The 18,223-nt window shown below is 39.0% G+C and overlaps 1 pseudogene; it reads left to right on the top strand.

Annotated features, from left to right (window-relative positions):
- Nucleotides 1–15,114: 15,114 nt before the first annotated feature.
- LOC109560007 (ferritin light chain pseudogene) lies at nt 15,115–15,838 on the top strand (annotated as a pseudogene).
- Nucleotides 15,839–18,223: the final 2,385 nt, after the last annotated feature.

Raw genomic sequence — 18,223 nt, 5'->3', positions numbered from 1 at the left:
TATCTAATCATAGGCTGCCAAGAATCTGTTTAGACATTCACCTGGGTTAATATGCATATTATTGTTCCTTAGTTTGGAAAATGAAGTTTCAGACAGAATCCATTATCTGTGTGTGCTGGTTTGCCTGAGCAATTGTTTCCCAAATGCATATTAATTGTATTTTTGTTATTTTTAGCTCTAATCTCTCTAGGTCCTTGTGCCCTGAGCCCTCGGATAAAGACAGCTCTAATAAGTTATGGGAAGTTGAGAAATGGGTTCCAAGAGTAAGTGGGTAACTCTCGGAGACCTTGACCATCCTGGGCTAGTGCTCTTCCATTCAGTGAGGGATACTGGGTAGCAAGCAATGAAGGCTTTTCATGTGTCTCCTCACTATTGGCAGTAAATCCCAACCAACACTAGCCCCCAAATGCCTAAAAGTTAGTGGTCCAATGTAGCTCTTTAGGAAGTAGTTCTTCCTTTAGAGCTGTATACTACAACTCCAACGGAGAGCCAACTTTATTAAAATTAATTTTTATTGCAGTATAGTTGATTTGGGCTTCCCAGGAGGCTCAGTGGTAAAGAATCTGCCAGCAATACAGGAGACATGGGTTCAATCCCTGGGTCAGGAAGATCTCCTGAAGGAGGGAACGGCAACCCAATCCAGTATTCTTGCCTGGAGGATCCCACAAACAGAGGAGCCTGGTGGGCTACAGTCCATAAGGTCTCAAACAGTTGGACACGACTGAAGCAACTGAGCAGGTGCACATGGCTGACTTACAAGGCTGTTTTAGTTTCAGGTGTTTTACATATACACACACCCACTCTTTTTTAAATTCTTTCCCCATGTAGAAAAGAAAACTGCGTAAAGCCCCTTGTTCTATACAGTAGGTTCTTATTTGCTATCCATATTGTATATAGTATCGTGTATATGTCAATCACAGTCTCCCAATTTAGCACCCCACCCCACCCCCAAATTTATTGGTAGCCGTAGGTTTGTTTTCTACCTCTGTGACTCTATTTCTGTTTTGTAAATAGGTTCACCTTTCATATTATGGATCATAGTAAGGCTCTGAGAAGGCATGAAAAGGTTTGTCTAACTTCGTTTAAACCAAAGTTTCCCCAATTATTTTTTAGGTATGGTATTGTCTTTATTGAATCATGATTAGCATAAAATATTAGCTTTAGGTGTACAGCATAGTGACTCGATATTTTTATACATTGTGAAATGATCACTACAGAAAGTCTAGTTACCATCTGTCACGATTCAGACTTGTTAAGAGTGTTGCTAACTATATTCCCTGAGTTTGTGTTACATCCCTGACTTATTTATTTTATACTTAGAAGTTTATACTTCATAATCCCCTTCACCTACTTCACCTTTCTCCCCCCCACCCCCCACCATTCCACCCCATGTGGTGACCACCAGTTTGTTCTCTGTATCTATGAGTCTCTTTCTGTTTTGTTTGTTCCTTTGTTCTGCTTAGTTTCCACTTACAAGTGAGATCATATGGTATTCATTTTTTTCTATCTGATTTATTTCACTTAGTATAATACTCACCAACTTCATCCATGCTGTGGCAAATGGCAAAATTCCATTCTTCTTTATGACTGAGTAATATTCCATTGTTTGTGTGTGTGTGTGTGTGTGTGTGTCTGTGTGTGAGAGAGAGAGAGATTTATATAGGTTGCTTCCATAAGTTGGTTCTAGTAAATAGTGCTGCAATGAACATAAGGGTACATAGATCTTATCAAATTAGTGTTTTCATCTTTTTTTTTAAATAAATATCTAGAAGTTGAATTGCTGGATCATACAGCTTTGTTTTTAGTTTTTTGAGGAAACTCCATACTGCTTTCCAAATTTAGAGCATTAAATATTTTAAGCAAAACAGCCATAAAGACTTTTCCCTTTTTACTTTTATCTGTTTTCTGAGTTTTCTGCAATGAGAAACAGTAGAAAAGAAAACAACCAATAGAAAGTGAAATAATTAAAGTTGCCACACTGGTGGTGTAGAATGCCTGTGAGCAGTCGCTGAGATCCTGACTTTCCTCACCACATTTTTTTCCACTTTGAAGCACAACCGCAATCACATTCTCTGACTCACGTTATTGTTTAAAGTGGCACTTCTCAAACTACACCATTAGTTTCTAGATATGTTAATGAATGCTCCACAAAAAAAAAAAAAAAAGAAAGCTTTAGGGTCAAAAACCTTAGGATCTATAAAGTTGTGATTGAACTTCTCACGACCTTTAATATTCTAATGCACATTGTACATTCCCAAAAGAGATGAATTTGTTGTGTTTCACCAAATTTGTTTGACCATTTTTTATTAGAAATATCTTAGGGGCATTTTTTCTACCAAATATACTTTGGAGAACATTGGTTTAAATTTTTAGCTTAGAAAGTGTTTGACAACACACTTGCCTGGAGAATCCCAGGGACGGGGGAGCCTGGTGGGCTGCCATCCATTGGGTCGCACAGAGTCAGACACAACTGAAGCGACTTAGCAGCAGCAGCTAAGACCCTGACTGAGTCAGCGACAATTTGGAAATCAAAAAGTGAAAGTGAAAGTCCCTCAGCTATGTCTGACTCTTTGCAACCCCATGGACTACACAGCCCATGGAATTCTCCAGGCCAGAATACCAAAGTGGGTAGCCATTCCCTTCTCCAGGGGATCTTCCCAACCCACGGATCGAACCCAGGTCTCCTATGTTGCAGGCACATTCTTTACCAGCTGAGCCACCAGGGAAGGCCAAGAACACTGGAGTGGGTAGCCTTCTTCAGCAGATCTTCCTGACCCAGGAATCAAACAGGAGCCTCCTGCATTGCAGGCGGATCAAGGGACTTTGTTTTTATATGTCCAGGAAAGATAGATATATTTTTATAATGATGATAATGAATTTTACACACATAACCAAAATATATTTCCCTAACTGTATGAAAAACCATGTGTATGTATGTGTGTTTTCCTTTCAATTCATCAACCGTTTCTATGCCATTCTATTCTCAAAACAGGAGTCACACTAAAGATACAAAAACACTTAGGTGAGTCCATGACCTCTGAGGGTTTGTAGTCTTTGGTGTGGCAGCCAGGCAAATAAGCCCAATATGGTGATAACAAGCGAACAGTATGTCTAGATAGCCATGGGAGCAGAGATAAGGGACCCAGAAGTTTGAATATATTTGCTCCATGAAAGACTTCCTAGAAGAGTAAATTACTGAATTGAGACCCACTTCCAACTACTGCCTTCATTTGAAGATCTTATAAAGCATGGAATTGCATTCTACAAAATTTATTTCTTTTTATGTACCTCTGACAGCAATGGCAATTTCTACAAAATTTGAATTGAAAGTTCTGTTTACCCAGTGATAATGAAATAGTGTCATTAAGATAATAAATGCAACCTCCTAGGCTTTATATAGAACGAGAAATTATCACTAATGAAGACAGAAAAATAGTATTGACTCCAAGAATGAGGTGGGCCTATCATTCAGATCATCCACGTTGAAGAAATACTGAAAATCTTCTCTTTTTGCTGACTGCAATCTGCTGTTGAATTGAACCTTTGAACCATCGAATCATTAATTTTAAAAAATCGCATTTTGCCAGCCAATTACTCAGCATTCCGTGACATGATCAATGATGTTAAAGGTTTTCAGCTCATTGTATTAATCAATTAAGCACAGAATATAAACAAAAAACAACTGTCAACTGATCTGGTCCATAGCTGATGAACTGCTGTTTAAAACAATTAATAATGAAGTAATGCTGGAAAACTAAGGGCAAAGGCCTAATTGATTTTTCAAAAGTAAGAACACTCTAAATGCTCAATTAGTTAATAATTTGCCTACTAATTGATTTCTTCAAGGTGTCTGACTAGCAAAATTGAGAAAGGTTCTATAATCACTATCCTTCTACAAAAAGCTTGTTCCTAGACATCTAGGAAGGTTAGAAGATCAATTTAGATTCCCATTAATAGTGTAGAAACTTTCTCCAAGGATGAAAAAGCAACTATCAAAAACAAAGAAATCATCAACTAATAAAACTCTAAGGAGCCTTCTATGAAATGAACCAATTTTGTGAAGAACATTAATAAATTAAATAGGGGAAAATAATGAAATGATACAAATATCTATTAGAAATAACAGACATTTACCAAATGCAGAAGGACAAGCTTGAAACTGAGAGACTTGTGATTAAAATGCTGTTAATTGCAAGTAATGAACTAAATAATGAGAAATTAACATATGGGCATACCAAGAATTCCTCAAATTATTTTCTGTTCTCTAATTGTATCTTTTCACTGCATGGGGAAGGTTGCAAGATTTTCTGGTAATGGAACCTTATGAACATTGTTTCAATGATGTAATAGAGATTATAGGCATTAAAAACAATCCAAAAACGCCCTGGGGGGCAGATTACAATGCTAATAGTATGAATAGTAGTAGCTAACATTTACTAAATATTTACTACAGGTCAGCCCTTTTCTAAGCATTTTACATAGACTGGCTAATTTAATAATTGTAAATTCCTGTGAGAAGTTGTCTTTCCAGAGAGTAAGTAGTGTTTCCAGAATTTGAATGTGGACAATCTAGTCACAGGATCCATACTCTTCATGTCCTGTTCTTTATGAAAACATTTACTATTTAAGCAATTGATGTAGATTTTCTTATTTATGCTCCAGCAACTCTATGTGTTAGGTACTATTTTATCTATGTTTTACCAGCTAAGAAATTCTGATTATGCAATTTGCTCAAGGACTACTGGGCCAATATATAGTATCTTAGGAACTTACAGAATTACTATGAGAACACATGGTCTTTGGGCACAAATGTGGACAGACAGACCAAGCATCTACCACTAAGTAGCTGAACCTTAGATTTTTTAACTGAGGGGTTTGATTCAAACTCCTTATTGTTCTTCCTCCTCTCATCTTCTCACAATTTTAACACAATGATCTGACTTGAATTCTTTTTCCAAGGTAGTTTGAAAATATTTTTAACAAGCACCAGTCTGTGTAAAAATTATAAAGTAGAAAGATAATTGCACTAGTAAGAATTTATAGGCTTATATGTGTAAATATTCTAAGTTCATTATTGTAAATTATCTTATAGATAGCTAAATAACAATGTTAGCTTAAAATACCAAGCATACATTAGTTATTGAACTAACTGTCAGAATATAATTTCATCCCTAAAACCATTTATCAAGGCAGGGATACAGAGAACCAAGAAGTTGGAAGAAGGAGGCAGATGGGAGTCCACCCTGACTATAGGAGTAGGAGCTGGGACCCAGAGTGCAGATTTTGGTCTTAGCAGCAGCAGGAGCAGCTCCATAGGAACCTGTGATGAGCAGCAGCATCAAGAGGCAAAACCAGGTGATCACCAGTTAACCCAAAGAAAGGTTGCAACTTTTTTCCTTCAGCCCTTCCTGTCTCTTGGTTTATCCTCTGAATAAATGAAGATGGAAATATAAGGAAGCCATAAACACATTTTAAAAGACCAGTAATATCCATCCTTCTTGATTTATTTTATTCCTGAACAACCCTGTGTTGAAACTGTCTTCTGTGAATACAAAACAGGAATGCTTTTCTTCTTTTATCTTCATTTTTTAAATTTTTTATTGAAATATAGTTGATTACAATATTATGTTAGTTTCAGGTGTACAGCAAAGTAATTCACTTACACATATACATACATGTATTCATTTTTATATTCTTTTCCATTATGTTGTTACAAGATATTGAATATAGTTTCCTGTGCTATACAGCAAGTCCAAGTCCATCCATGTTGCTGCAAATGGCATTATTTCATTTTTTATGGCTGAGTAGTATTCCACTGTATATATGTCCCACATCTTCTTTAACCATTTATTTATCAATGGATACTTAAGCTGCTTCAAAGTAAGAATCCTTAATTAGGGTTTTAAAATTCTAACTCAAAATCCTTTTATTCTCCTTATGTGAAATCAAACATCAGCTTTCATACTGCTTTGTATAGTTATGAGGATTAATCAACTAATTTATCCAGTGTGCATGGACATAGACCAACATGACTTTTAGTCACCCTCCCTCCCCCTCCACACATACACTCATCAGCTCTCCTTCCCACTTCCTTCCTCACTGCACTGAAGCGACAAGTGCTGCATCCTCGTGTTGCATTTGTCAGCCTTCCCCAACCTCCAGTCCCAGTCACCCAGTTCAAACTCCCAGCTGCACAATTTCTCATCATCTCTGCCCTTCCCCTTCTGTAGCTACCTATAGGTCTTTCTGGTCTGAGTGAAAATCTTGGGTCCATTTTTCTTCTTCCCTTTGACCTTACCGCTATGCAGTCAACCATATGCATTGCCTGAGGGGGAGGATTACAAGAATACAGAGAACAAAAAATTATCCTGGTTTTGGAGTTTCAGAATTTGCTCCTGAACCTCATAGTTTAAATAATACACTTGAAATTATATTTTTTTAATTTATGAGTCCAAGGATTTTTTCTTCTCTCTCTCAAAAAAAAAAAACAAAAAAACCCCACAGAAATTTGACTTTACGTATAGAAAGTTGCACTTCATAAAGATTGAGTCACAGATTATATGTCTAGCACTAGATTGGAAGACAGGTAGTGGAAGAACCAGAATCCAATCTGGATAGTAGGTGTGGTCTTCTGAAAGAAGAAAATACTCTCAACTGTTGGTATATGTCTGTTAGGAATTGGGGCAGACAAGGGGCTTCCCTGAGAGCTCAGTTGGTAAAGAATCTGCCTGTGATGCAGGAGACCTGGGTTCGATCCCTGGGTTGGGAAGATCCCCTGGAGAAGGCAAAGGCTACCCACACCAGTATCCTGGCCTAGAGAATTCCATGGACTGTATAGTCCATGGGGTCGCAAAGAGTCAGACACGACTGAGCGACTTTCACTTTCACAGCTGGGAAAGTAGAAAGGAGGTATGACAGAAATTACGGATGGGTTTAGTGAGAACCACAGGGAATGGCTACCTATTCCAGTATTCTTGCCTGGAGAATCCCACGGAAAGAAGAACCTGTAACCTCAGGCTACAGTCCATGAGGTCACAAAGAGTCGGACCTGACTGAATAACAAACACCTTCACTTTTCACTAGGGTAAAAGGACCTCAGCCAATGCAGCACACTTTGGCAATGATACTTATAAAGATGTCACCACCACACCCAGGGGCAGCACCTGTGTGGTAAAGCAGCATCCGAGAAGGTGGCAGGCTATTTCTTGGCAGAGAAGACTTAAGTCAACCCACAGAGATTTCTTCAGCTCTGGGGAGCATATGAAAGCTTCCCAAAAGTGTTTCTTGATCTTGAGAGACTTAGCAATTAAACAGCAACAGCAGCAGTTCAGTTCAGTTCAGTCGCTCAGTTGTGTCTGACTCTTTGTGACCCCAAGGACTGCAGCACGCCAGGCCTCCTTGTCCATCACTGACTCCCAGAATTTACTCAAACTTATGTCCACTGATTCGGTGATGCCATCCAACCATCTCATCCTCTGTCGTCCCCTTCGCCTCCCGCCTTCAATCTTTCACCTACCGACCTGGGGAGTTCATCTGTCAGTGTCCTTTCTTTTTGCCTTTTCATACTATTCATGGGGTTCTCAAGGCAAGAATATTGAAGTGGTTTGCCACTCCCTTCTCCAGTGGACCACATTTTGTCAGACCTCTCCACCATGAGCCGTCTGTCTTGGGTGGCCCCACATGGCATGGCTCATAGTTTCATTGAGTTAGACAAGGCTGTGGTCCATGTAATTAGATTGGTTAGTTTTCTGTGATTGTGGTTTTCAGTCTGTAAGCCTCTCTAGATTTGCTAAAATGAATTGGAAGTTTCATCACAATGAATTGAAAAATGGATATATTGACTGAGAATAACATCAATTTGAATACTCTTAATATGTCACAGATAAAAATATTTAGTATTCTCAATAGCCAAAAGATGGAAACAACCCAAGTGTCCACAAATGGATAAACAAAATGTGATAAATATACACAATAGAAGACTATTCAGCCTTAAAAAGAAGGGATTTTTGACACATGCCACATGGAGGAACCTTGAGGGCATTATGCTAAAAGAAATAAGCCAGTCACAAAAGGACAAATGCTGTATGATTCCACTTATATGAATAGTCAGAATAGTCAGATTTATAGAGACAAAAAGCAAACTGGTAGTTGCCAGGACCTAGGAGAACAGGAAAGGGGAATTGTTGTTTAACGGGTACAGAATTCCAGTTTTGCAAGATGACAAGAGTCCTATGGTTGGATCATGGTGATGATCCAACAAAGTGAATGTACTTAATATCACTGAACAGTCACGTAAAAGCAGTTAAGATGATACTTTTTCTATCGTGTTTATTTTACTACAATTTTTAAAAAATTAAGATAAAACAAAAACAAAACACATCTTATAGAATGACAAGGAACTTCTGTTTGTCTCTACGCACACAACTCCTTCACAGAAATCTTTAAAATATATGCTTCTCTAATTTATGTGACTACCAGGGCTTTATAACTTCCAACTTCACATCAGAGTCTCTTGAATTCAAATCCAATGTTCCCTCCATCAACTCTGATTAATGTACGCTTGAGAATATGTAAAGGAAGTAACATATACACAGTCACACAAATACAAGTGTGGTGTGTGCGGTTTTTATTAGGGGACAAAGTAATAAATGCATTTTGCTGAGCATTTTAGTGTTATTTTGGGTTTGTGAATTTTAAACCAATTTATTTTTAAACAAAAAGTATTTTCAGAATGTCTTTGATGACCAGTCATTTCAAGTGTTCTTATAGACTTTGTCCTTTGAAATGGTAAATCAGATTTACTAAGTATTTAAATACTAAATGGTTCATTTCATTGTCTCTAAACGAAGAAAAATTTATCCTTGCCTCCTCCACTAAAAGTGTGTCTGAATTTCATGTGCTACCCACTTTTATTGAAGTCCAATAAAAAATCTACTTATTGCATATATATGAAATAGGAAATAACTGTCATTAAAATTGAAAATTATTTTTGTATTTATACGATATTTATACATTATTAAAAAGAACACAATTTCTAACAAAAAGCTTACATTGCAAATGGTAAAAAGAACAAATATATACTTGTGATTGTATGTTTAAGAGCTTATTTTATCACATTTTGTATTTATCTCATTTTATTTTGTTGTGGATTTAAAAAGAAATAGAACTCTTTGTTTCTCACGATTATACTTGGAAAGGAAGCAGCATTTTATGATAAAGAGCATTGGTATGGGACTTGGATATCCAAGCTTTTCTGCTATGCCATCTCAGAGCATTATCTCCTTTGAGCTCCTTTTTGCCCACAATGAAGTAAAGAGAGAGTAGTTGGACTTGAATATCGTTCCATCTTTTATATTCCAACACCTCGTGCTTCTGAGGGGCTTCCCATGTGGCTCAGTGGTAAAGAATTCACCTGCAATGCAGGAGACACGGGTTTTGATCCCAGGTTGGGAAGATCCCCTGGAGAAGGAAATGGCACCCCACTCCAGTATTCTTGCCTGGAGAATCCCATGGACAGAGGAGTCTGGGAGGCTATAGTCCATGGGGTCACACAGAGTCAACTCGACTGAGCGACCAAACAACAACATGCTTCTGAGACTGATGGGCACATCAACAGCCTGGGCTGCATCCAGCACTCATCATAAGGTAAACTTGTGCTCTCTCCTTTGACCAAGTTGGACTAAATCAGTTCAAGTCAATTTATAATTATTGATGTCCTTCATTAATGAAGACGATTGTAATGACAGGTATGATTTATTCAGCACTCACTATGTGCCAGGCTTCCCTGATGGCTTAGAGGATAAAGCGTCTGCCCACAGTGCGGGAGACCCGGGTTCAATCCCTGGGTAGGGAAGATCCCCTGGAGAAGGAAACGGCACCCCACTCCAGTACTCTTGCCTGGAAAATCCCATGGATGGAGGAGCCTGATAGGCTATAGTCCATGGGGTCGAAAAGAGTCAGACACAACTGAGCAACCTCACTTCACTTCACTTCATGTGCCAGGCTCTGACTGTTATAGATTGTTCCCCCAAACAGCCCCAGTTTCTCTACCCCACCCCATATCCACGCTCTTTGTGATGTGACTTTGGAGCTCTTTGGAGCTCTGGTCCCAAGGTGGAGTCTATCTCCTCCCTCTTGGAATCTGGGTTTGCTTTGTGACATACTTTACCCCACAGACTTCAAGAGGCATAGTGACGTGCCAGCTCTGAGCCTCGACTTCTGTGCTTACTCTTGGATCTCCACTGCCACCAAGAGAACAAGCCCAGGTTACCAGCCAGAAGATGAATGAACACACGAAGCAGAGAGCTGTCCTAGTCAAGGCTCAAAATGTGAGATAGGCCAGCTGATATTAGCACCATTTCCCAATTCACCCACGGCTCACCACAGACACAGGAGTAAGCTTTGAGGAGTCTGGCTCTCCACTACCACTATGCTGAAATAATAATAGGTTATTACTTTAAGCCACCAATTTTTGGTGTGGTCTGTCTTACAGCATCATTGTGACAATAGATAATTTACTCTGCTGCAAACACTTCATATGGTTTTCTCATTTACTCCTCACAATAGCCTTATATGAAAGAGATAAGGAAACTTAGGCACAGATGGTTTAATTTGCCCAAGATCACAAATGACTATACTTAACATATTATAAGACATCACCAATTGCAAGAGGCACCATTATTTTATATTCCACTGAGAAACGTGGAGTACAATTTAAAATAAGACACATTCTAGTTTCCAAGATGACAAAACATGAAAAAGTTTTCATGGTTTCATGTTTTGGTAGTTTCTAAGAGAGAAGAATGGAGAAGGCAATGGCACCCCACTCCAGGACTCTTGACTGGAAAATCCCATGGATGGAGGAGACTGGTAGGCTGCAGTCCATGGGGTTGCTAAAAGTCGGACACGACTGAGTGACTTCACTTTGACTTTTCACTTTCATGCATTGGAGAAGGAAATGGCAACCCACTCCAGTATTCTTGCCTAGAGAATCCCAGGGATGGGGGAGCCTGGTGGGCTGCCGTCTATGGGGTTGCACAGAGTCGGACATGACTCAAGCGACTTAGCAGCAAGAGAGAAGAATGAGCAGACGAAATACAGAGGAGTTGAGGGCTCTGAAACTGCTCTAGAAAATGTACAATACCGGGAATAAACACTAAGGTAGGTTATGGTATTCGGGTGATTATGATGTGAAAATGTAGGCTTATCACTTGTAACAAATACCACTCTGGTGGGAAACAATGAGGTAGAGGCCTTGCATGTGTAGGGAGAGGGGGCATGTGGGAACTTTCTGTACCTTCCCCTCAACTTTTCTGTGACCCTAAAATTGCTCTTAAAATTAATCTATTTTAAAAAAAAATATGAAAAAGAAGGAATGTATCTTAGAACTGATAAAATAAAGAGGTTGTGGGACCGGGTCTTGGGGCTGGCCATTTTACTTGTTTGAAATAATTTAAGGCACTTGAGTATTCAGCTGATAATTTGTACAAGGTAGCCACCTTTTGTAGCTCTCTAGAATGGCAGATGTTGTGTAAGGAGCCTGAGCCTCTGAAAAATCCTTTATTAGTGCTCTGGGATTTAAATCTTTTCTCTGCCCAGTTCTGTGAACTGTATTGTGATCCTTTTGCTCCAACCAGGACTTCTATTCTTTGCTGTATACTTCATTGCTTGCATTATTTCATTAACATTTCTTCCTTCTAAAGCCCTCTCTGGTTGATCTTCTAAAAATTTCTCCAATTTATCTATGTCTCTTAAAAGAAATTAGATGCTCACTTACTAAATATAGTATTAACGAGACCTAATCACTAGTGCTGAATTAGATTAATTACCTTGCTTGTTTGGAATGTGACATTCATCAATCAATTAATATTCCACATATGTGTCACTGCCCCACTGTATTCCCTAAAATAGATTAGCCTGACTATGGTTTTTAGAGATAGAGAGACCCAGATCAGATATTGCTTCTTTCTGCCACTTGATATTTGTATAACCTTGAACAAGATACTTAACGTCTTAAGATCAGTGTCTTCATATAAAAATGTATACAAACACATTGCAGTCTGTATCATTCAGGTTTTGTTCAAAAAAGCAGAATTACCAGAGGGAGATAGAGATAGAGCTGCAGATATAGATATACAGATAGACAGGTGATTTATTTCAGAGATTTGATCTTATACAGTTGTGGGAGCTGATTAGACTATCTAAGTGGGTCTGTTGCTTTTGTACATGCTGCTGTGGCCCAAAGTCTGCAAGTTCAGCAGTTTAGAAAAGGAGATAAGCATAAAATTGGGAAATAAGGACATATAGGAACCATTAAGGCTGAGGGAAATCCACGAGTCCTTCTGGAACCAACACTGGTCTTTCACTGTCTCCAAGCCTCCAGCATCAATGATAGGAATATCCTGCTGGATAAGCCACCTCCTTTATCACTTTTTAAAATGCTGCCTCAATATTCCACTGGCTATATATGATACATATTCTTTCTCCATTCATCCACTAATGGACACATATGTCAGGGACTGTCTGTCCTTCCATGCAGAGATAAGCTGTTGCTAGCACTGCCTCCTTGCCGGGGGCAGCAGGGACTTCCCAGATGGCTCAGTGGTAAAGAACTCACCTGTCAATGCAGGAGATGGGGGGCTTGATCCCAGGGTAGGAAAGATCCCCTGGAGAAGGAAATGTCAACCCACTCCAGTATCCTTGCCTAGGTAATCCCATGAACACAGGAGCCTGGTGGGCTACAGTCCATGGGATCTAAAAAGAGTCCAACATGACTTAGAGACTAAAGAACAACAAACAACAAGCTCCCACTGCCAAACCAATGAAAGAATGACCACCAAAATACTCTGATTTCCCACCATTCTTTCTCATACAAAATAAAGATAAGACAGTGTAGGATTGGAAGTTACACTGTCATATGAGTGTGTAGTATTACAACTGCCCTTTAAGAATGTGAGGGTATTTAAACTGTTCTCTGCACAAAAAACTTGATCTTTCATAAACACCTCATTTATGAAAGAAATAGAGGTTCTCCCAAATGTGTCATATTACCCATACATACAAGCTGAGAAGCTGAAAGAAATTTTCAACACTTGAGCTAAGTATACACCTATCAGCAAAATTGAAGGAAGTGATATGGCAGTTGTCAGAGGTTCTGCAAATTTGACCTATTCCCACATCAAAGAATAAACCCATGTAACCTCCGCAATGTGTATGACCTACAACAGTACTGGGTGCCCTGAATTTAGTGTTGCCAGATTTAGCAAGTAAAATACACAGAGTGCCCAGTTGAATTTGAGTTCAGATAAACAGCAAATAATAGCGAATTTTTTAGTTATAAATATGTGCCAAATATTACATACAAATCCCTTTTTAATATAAATATGTTCCATGCAGCATGGGGACATATTTATACTAAAATTATTTCTGTTTATCTGAAATTCAAACTTAATTTGGCATCCTGTATTTTACTGATAACTCTACATGTGCTGGCTGCCAGAGTATAAAAATATGACTGCTACTATACTTTTACCTTCCAAATTACACACAAAAATTCTCTTTTGGCAAATCAAAACCAAAATAAGCACATTACCTCAAATCAGTTAGGATGACCACCATCAAGAGAACAGAAAACAACAAATATTGGTAATGATAGAGACAAATTGGAATCCTCAAACTCTGCTGCTGCTGCCTCTGCTGCTGCTAAATCGCTTCAGTCATGTCTGACTCTGTGCGACCCCATGAATGGCAGCCCACCAGGCTCCGCCATCCCTGGGATTCTCCAGGCAAGAACACTGGAGTGGGCTGCCATTTCCTTCTCCAATGCACGAAAGTGAAAAGTGAAAGTGAAGTCGCTCAGTCGTGTCCGACTCTTAGCGACCCCATGGACCGCAGCCTACCAGGCTCCTCCGTCCATGGGATTTTCCAGGCAAGAGTACTGGAGTGGGGTGCCATTGCCTTCTCCGAAAACTCTGCTAGAAATGTAAAATGGTACAAACTACTACAGAAGCAGTACAGAGATTCCTCAAAAAAATTAAAAATAGAACTACCACATGATCTAGCAATCGCACTTTTGGATATATAACAAAAAAAGTCAAAAGCAAGTTCCCAAAGAAATGTTTGCACATTTGTGTTTGTTGCAGCACTACTCACAAGAGCCAAAAGGTAGACAAGCAACTCAAATGTCCTTTGATATGTGAGTGGATAACCTGTCTTATATACACACAATGGAACATTATGCAGCCTTAAAAAGATTCTATCACATACTACAACATGGATAAACCTTGAGGACATTAAGCTACGTGATATACTCTGGTCACAGAAGAACAAATACTGTATGAGTCCAGTCATATGAGATGTCTAAAGTAGTCAAAGTTATGTAAATAGAAAGTAGAAAAGTAATTGCCAAGGACTGGGGGATGGGAGGACGGTTAGTGTTTAAAAGGAATAGAATTTCAGTTTCACAGGATGAGGAAGTTCTAGAGAGCTGTTGTACAACAAGATGAATGTACAGACGTTCCCCAACTTAATGATGGTTTGACTTATGATTTCTCAACTTTACAATGGTGCCAAAGTGATATGCATCCAACAGAAACCATACTTCGAATTTGGACTTTGACCTTTCCCCTGGACTGGCAATAGGCACTACATTCCTATCTCACAATACCCCGCAGCAGCAACCACTGGATCATGAGAATAAACAAGCAATATGCTTACAACCATACTGTATTCATACGATCATTGTTTTCCACTTTCAGTACAATAACAGTTTCGATAAAGTACATGAGATATTCAGCACATTTTTATTATAAAATAGGCTTTGTGTTAGATGATTTTGTCCAACTATAGTCTAAGGTAAGTGTCTGAGCACTTTTAAAGCAGACTAGGCTAAGCTAATAATAGAATGTTCACTAGGTTAGGTGTATTAAATGCATTTTCAATTTAGATTAGGGTTTACGGGGATGTTAAGCCCATCATAAGTGGCGGAAGATCTGTACTTACCACTGTTGAACTGTACACTTAAAAAAAGCTTAAGATGGGCAGTGCACTCAGAGGTCTGTCTCTTGCTTCATATCTTGCTTCAACAGTGCTTGGTCAGAACAGACACAGGGATGCCCCTTGCTCCAGCCTCCGACCACCCTCCAACTTTTTTCTAGCCGCAACATTTGAAATCAGCCACTCAGCTGTCCAAGATCACTGGGACCAGCCAACACCATTTTTTGAGCTTAACTCCTTATTACTGATCAACCATGAGCTCCCAAATTCATCAGAATTATTCCACCAAGGTGAGGCCACTGTCAACATTCATTTGAGGGCCTTCTACACCTACCTCTCTCTGGGCTTCTATTTCAACCACAATGATGTGACTCTGGAGGGTGTGGACCACTTTTTTGTGCAAATTGGCCAAGGAGAAGTTCAAGGGCATGGAGCTTCTCTTGAAAATACAAGACCAGCGCAGCAGCTGTGCCCTCTTTCTGGACATGCAAAAGCCATCTCAAGATAAGTGGGGTAAAACCCAGGACACCATGGAAGCCATCCTTCTCATGGAGAAGACCCCAAACCAGGCCTTTTGAATCTGCATGGCCTACGCTCTGCCCGCACAGACCCCCACCTCTGTGACTTCCTGGAGAGCCACTTCCTAGACAAGGAGGTGAAATTGATGAGTTACCACCTGACCAACCTCCACAGGCTGGCTGCTCCCCAGGCTGGAGTGGGTGAATATCTCTTTGAAAGCACCCTCAAGCACGATCAGGAACCCCTGGGGCCCTGTGGCCTTTGAGGAGCCCCACTAATATCAGAGCTTGTGCCTAAACCCCTCTCTGCTGCCACTGGGCAGCTATTTAACACACTGGAAACCTCTCTCAAGCCTTGGAGCAAATGGAAACAATAAAGCTTTTTGCAGCAAAAAAAAAAAGTTTAAGATGGTTAATTTAATGTTATGTATTTATACTCACAATTACAGATAAGATAAAATTAATATGTAAATCTATTATGACCCATGCAGGGCTACATACCAGAAAGGAAATTCTGGAAACATAGCTCCAACTTAGCCAGTTTAACACAAAACAAATTCTCCACACAATGCGCTCTTACATTTGGAAAATTGAATTAGATAATGCATTTGAAACCACTTAGGTGGTTATATATGTAGGTATATGTTAGTACCTAATCTTTATTGTAGAGTATGTACATTTTCTTATACAGCAATTTTCTGGCCTCATATTGTTGCTATGTCACATATTATTCTCATTTGAAAACCCCTCATCAGTTCTTTCCAATAGCACAATTTTAAGCTCACCTTCCCTTTCTAGGACAGGGTGCTGTCCACCACCAAACTTAGTAAAAAAATGTGACTGAGCAAAACTATGTGTTCTGGGACAAATTGTTCTATGACTCAGAATTAAAGTCACTATGAGACTCCATGGATGGAATGGGAAGCCCTGCCTTTGAGAATAGGAAAATGGATTTTCTGTTGTGTGTCACTTCAGGAGAGCATTAGATGTCAAAGGATCCCAGATACTAAGAAACAAAACTGCCTATACCAGAAATAGAATGTGAGAGAATATCAGAGAAGTCAACAAGCCCTTCACAAAGTGTCTGCAGTGCAAGCCATCAGTGGAAATTATGAGGCCAAGAGAAAGGAAAGGGGATAGAGGAGAACCATGGCCTGGGGATGAGAGTGTTATGGTCAGGCATGTACAGCTCCGGGCTCTCTACTCAGTGCTATGTGGTGACCTAAATGGGAAGAAAATTCAAGGAGGGGCTATATGTGTTAATATATGTATAGCTGATTCACTTTGCTGTACAATAGAAACTAACAGTGTTGTACAGCAACTAAATTTCAATAAAAATTAATTTAAAAATAAAATTACCTTTCTCTATGAAATAATGGCAATAGCCATTCCTTTTAAAACATCATCCCAATGTAGCCTTTCAATTAAAAAATAATAATAGCACTTTCCAGGAAAACACACACACACAAACATACACATACCTTGAAAACATTATGGAAAAATTATACACCAGATGGTTAAAATGATTGTGTGAAGATACTGGGGATACTCAGTTTCAACTTTTATATATTTCTGTATTGTTTGAAGAGTTTTTATAACAATTATGTATTGCTATTGTAGTTGGAAAAATAAAGATTTATAAAATCTTTTTCTAAAAGAAGGCACAACTACCTTACAAAATTGGCAAGTACACCGTCACAGTGAAAGATTTTAAAATATCTTTTTCAATGATTGATTGTAAAGAGAATCAGAATTTGTCACCTCAAAATATGACACTTTGACATAAGAATTATTTTGTTCTGAAGGCTTTTGAGTTTCTTCAATCACTCGTATGTCTAAAAGCAGAGCTTCCCAAAAGAGCTCAAGTGTCATAAACACCCTTCCTAGAGTAACTCTTAGTCGTCTCTCCTTAGAGAAAGTGACGACCACACCCAGACTGACATGTTACAAGCTGTCATGTTTCTATTCATTTTCCAGGGTGCATTTATCCTGCCAAAAAATCATTTGCCTTTCCATAAGTGCCCTTTCTCCCCCTCCCTTTTCCCCTACTAAGTTAGGTACATAGACCCCAAATTTTAATCACCCTTTTAAGTTATTCATCTCTGAAAGCTCCCAAATATATGTATAATGTAGTGGTGCATGCTCAGTCATGCCCAACTTTTTGCGACCCTGCGGATGATAGCCCACCAGGCTTCTCTGTCCATGGAATTCTCCAGGCAAGAATACTGGAATGGGTTGCTATTTCCTCCTCCGGAGGATCTTCCCAACCCAAGGATCAACTGTCATCTCTTGTGTCTTCTTCATTGGCAGGCAGATTCTTTACCACTGAGCTACCAGGGAACAGGTATAATGCACATGTTAATTAATTTCTTTTTCTCTTGTTAATCTGTGTTTTGTTAGTCTAATTTACAGAGCCCCAGCCAAGGAACCAAGATGGGTAGAAGGAAAAGACTATGTCCTCCCCCACAATACCTAAAGTAGGCAAAACAAAACAGAACAAAATAAAAAATTGCATGAGTATAGGACATTTAAACAACACAATTAGCAAGCTGGACCTAATGGATACATGTAAAACTTTGTACTTAACAATTGGAGAAGACATGAAATGCTTATACAAATTCCCAGGCACCAAATCATAAAAAATATATATATATTTTTTTTTTTAATGAACAACACCATACAAGATGCATTAGTTGACAAGAATGTAATTA

This window comes from Bos indicus, chromosome 6 (genome assembly GCF_029378745.1).
Source record: "Bos indicus isolate NIAB-ARS_2022 breed Sahiwal x Tharparkar chromosome 6, NIAB-ARS_B.indTharparkar_mat_pri_1.0, whole genome shotgun sequence".
NCBI lineage: Eukaryota > Metazoa > Chordata > Mammalia > Artiodactyla > Bovidae > Bos > Bos indicus.
This window is presented reverse-complemented; position numbering and strand designations above follow the sequence as displayed.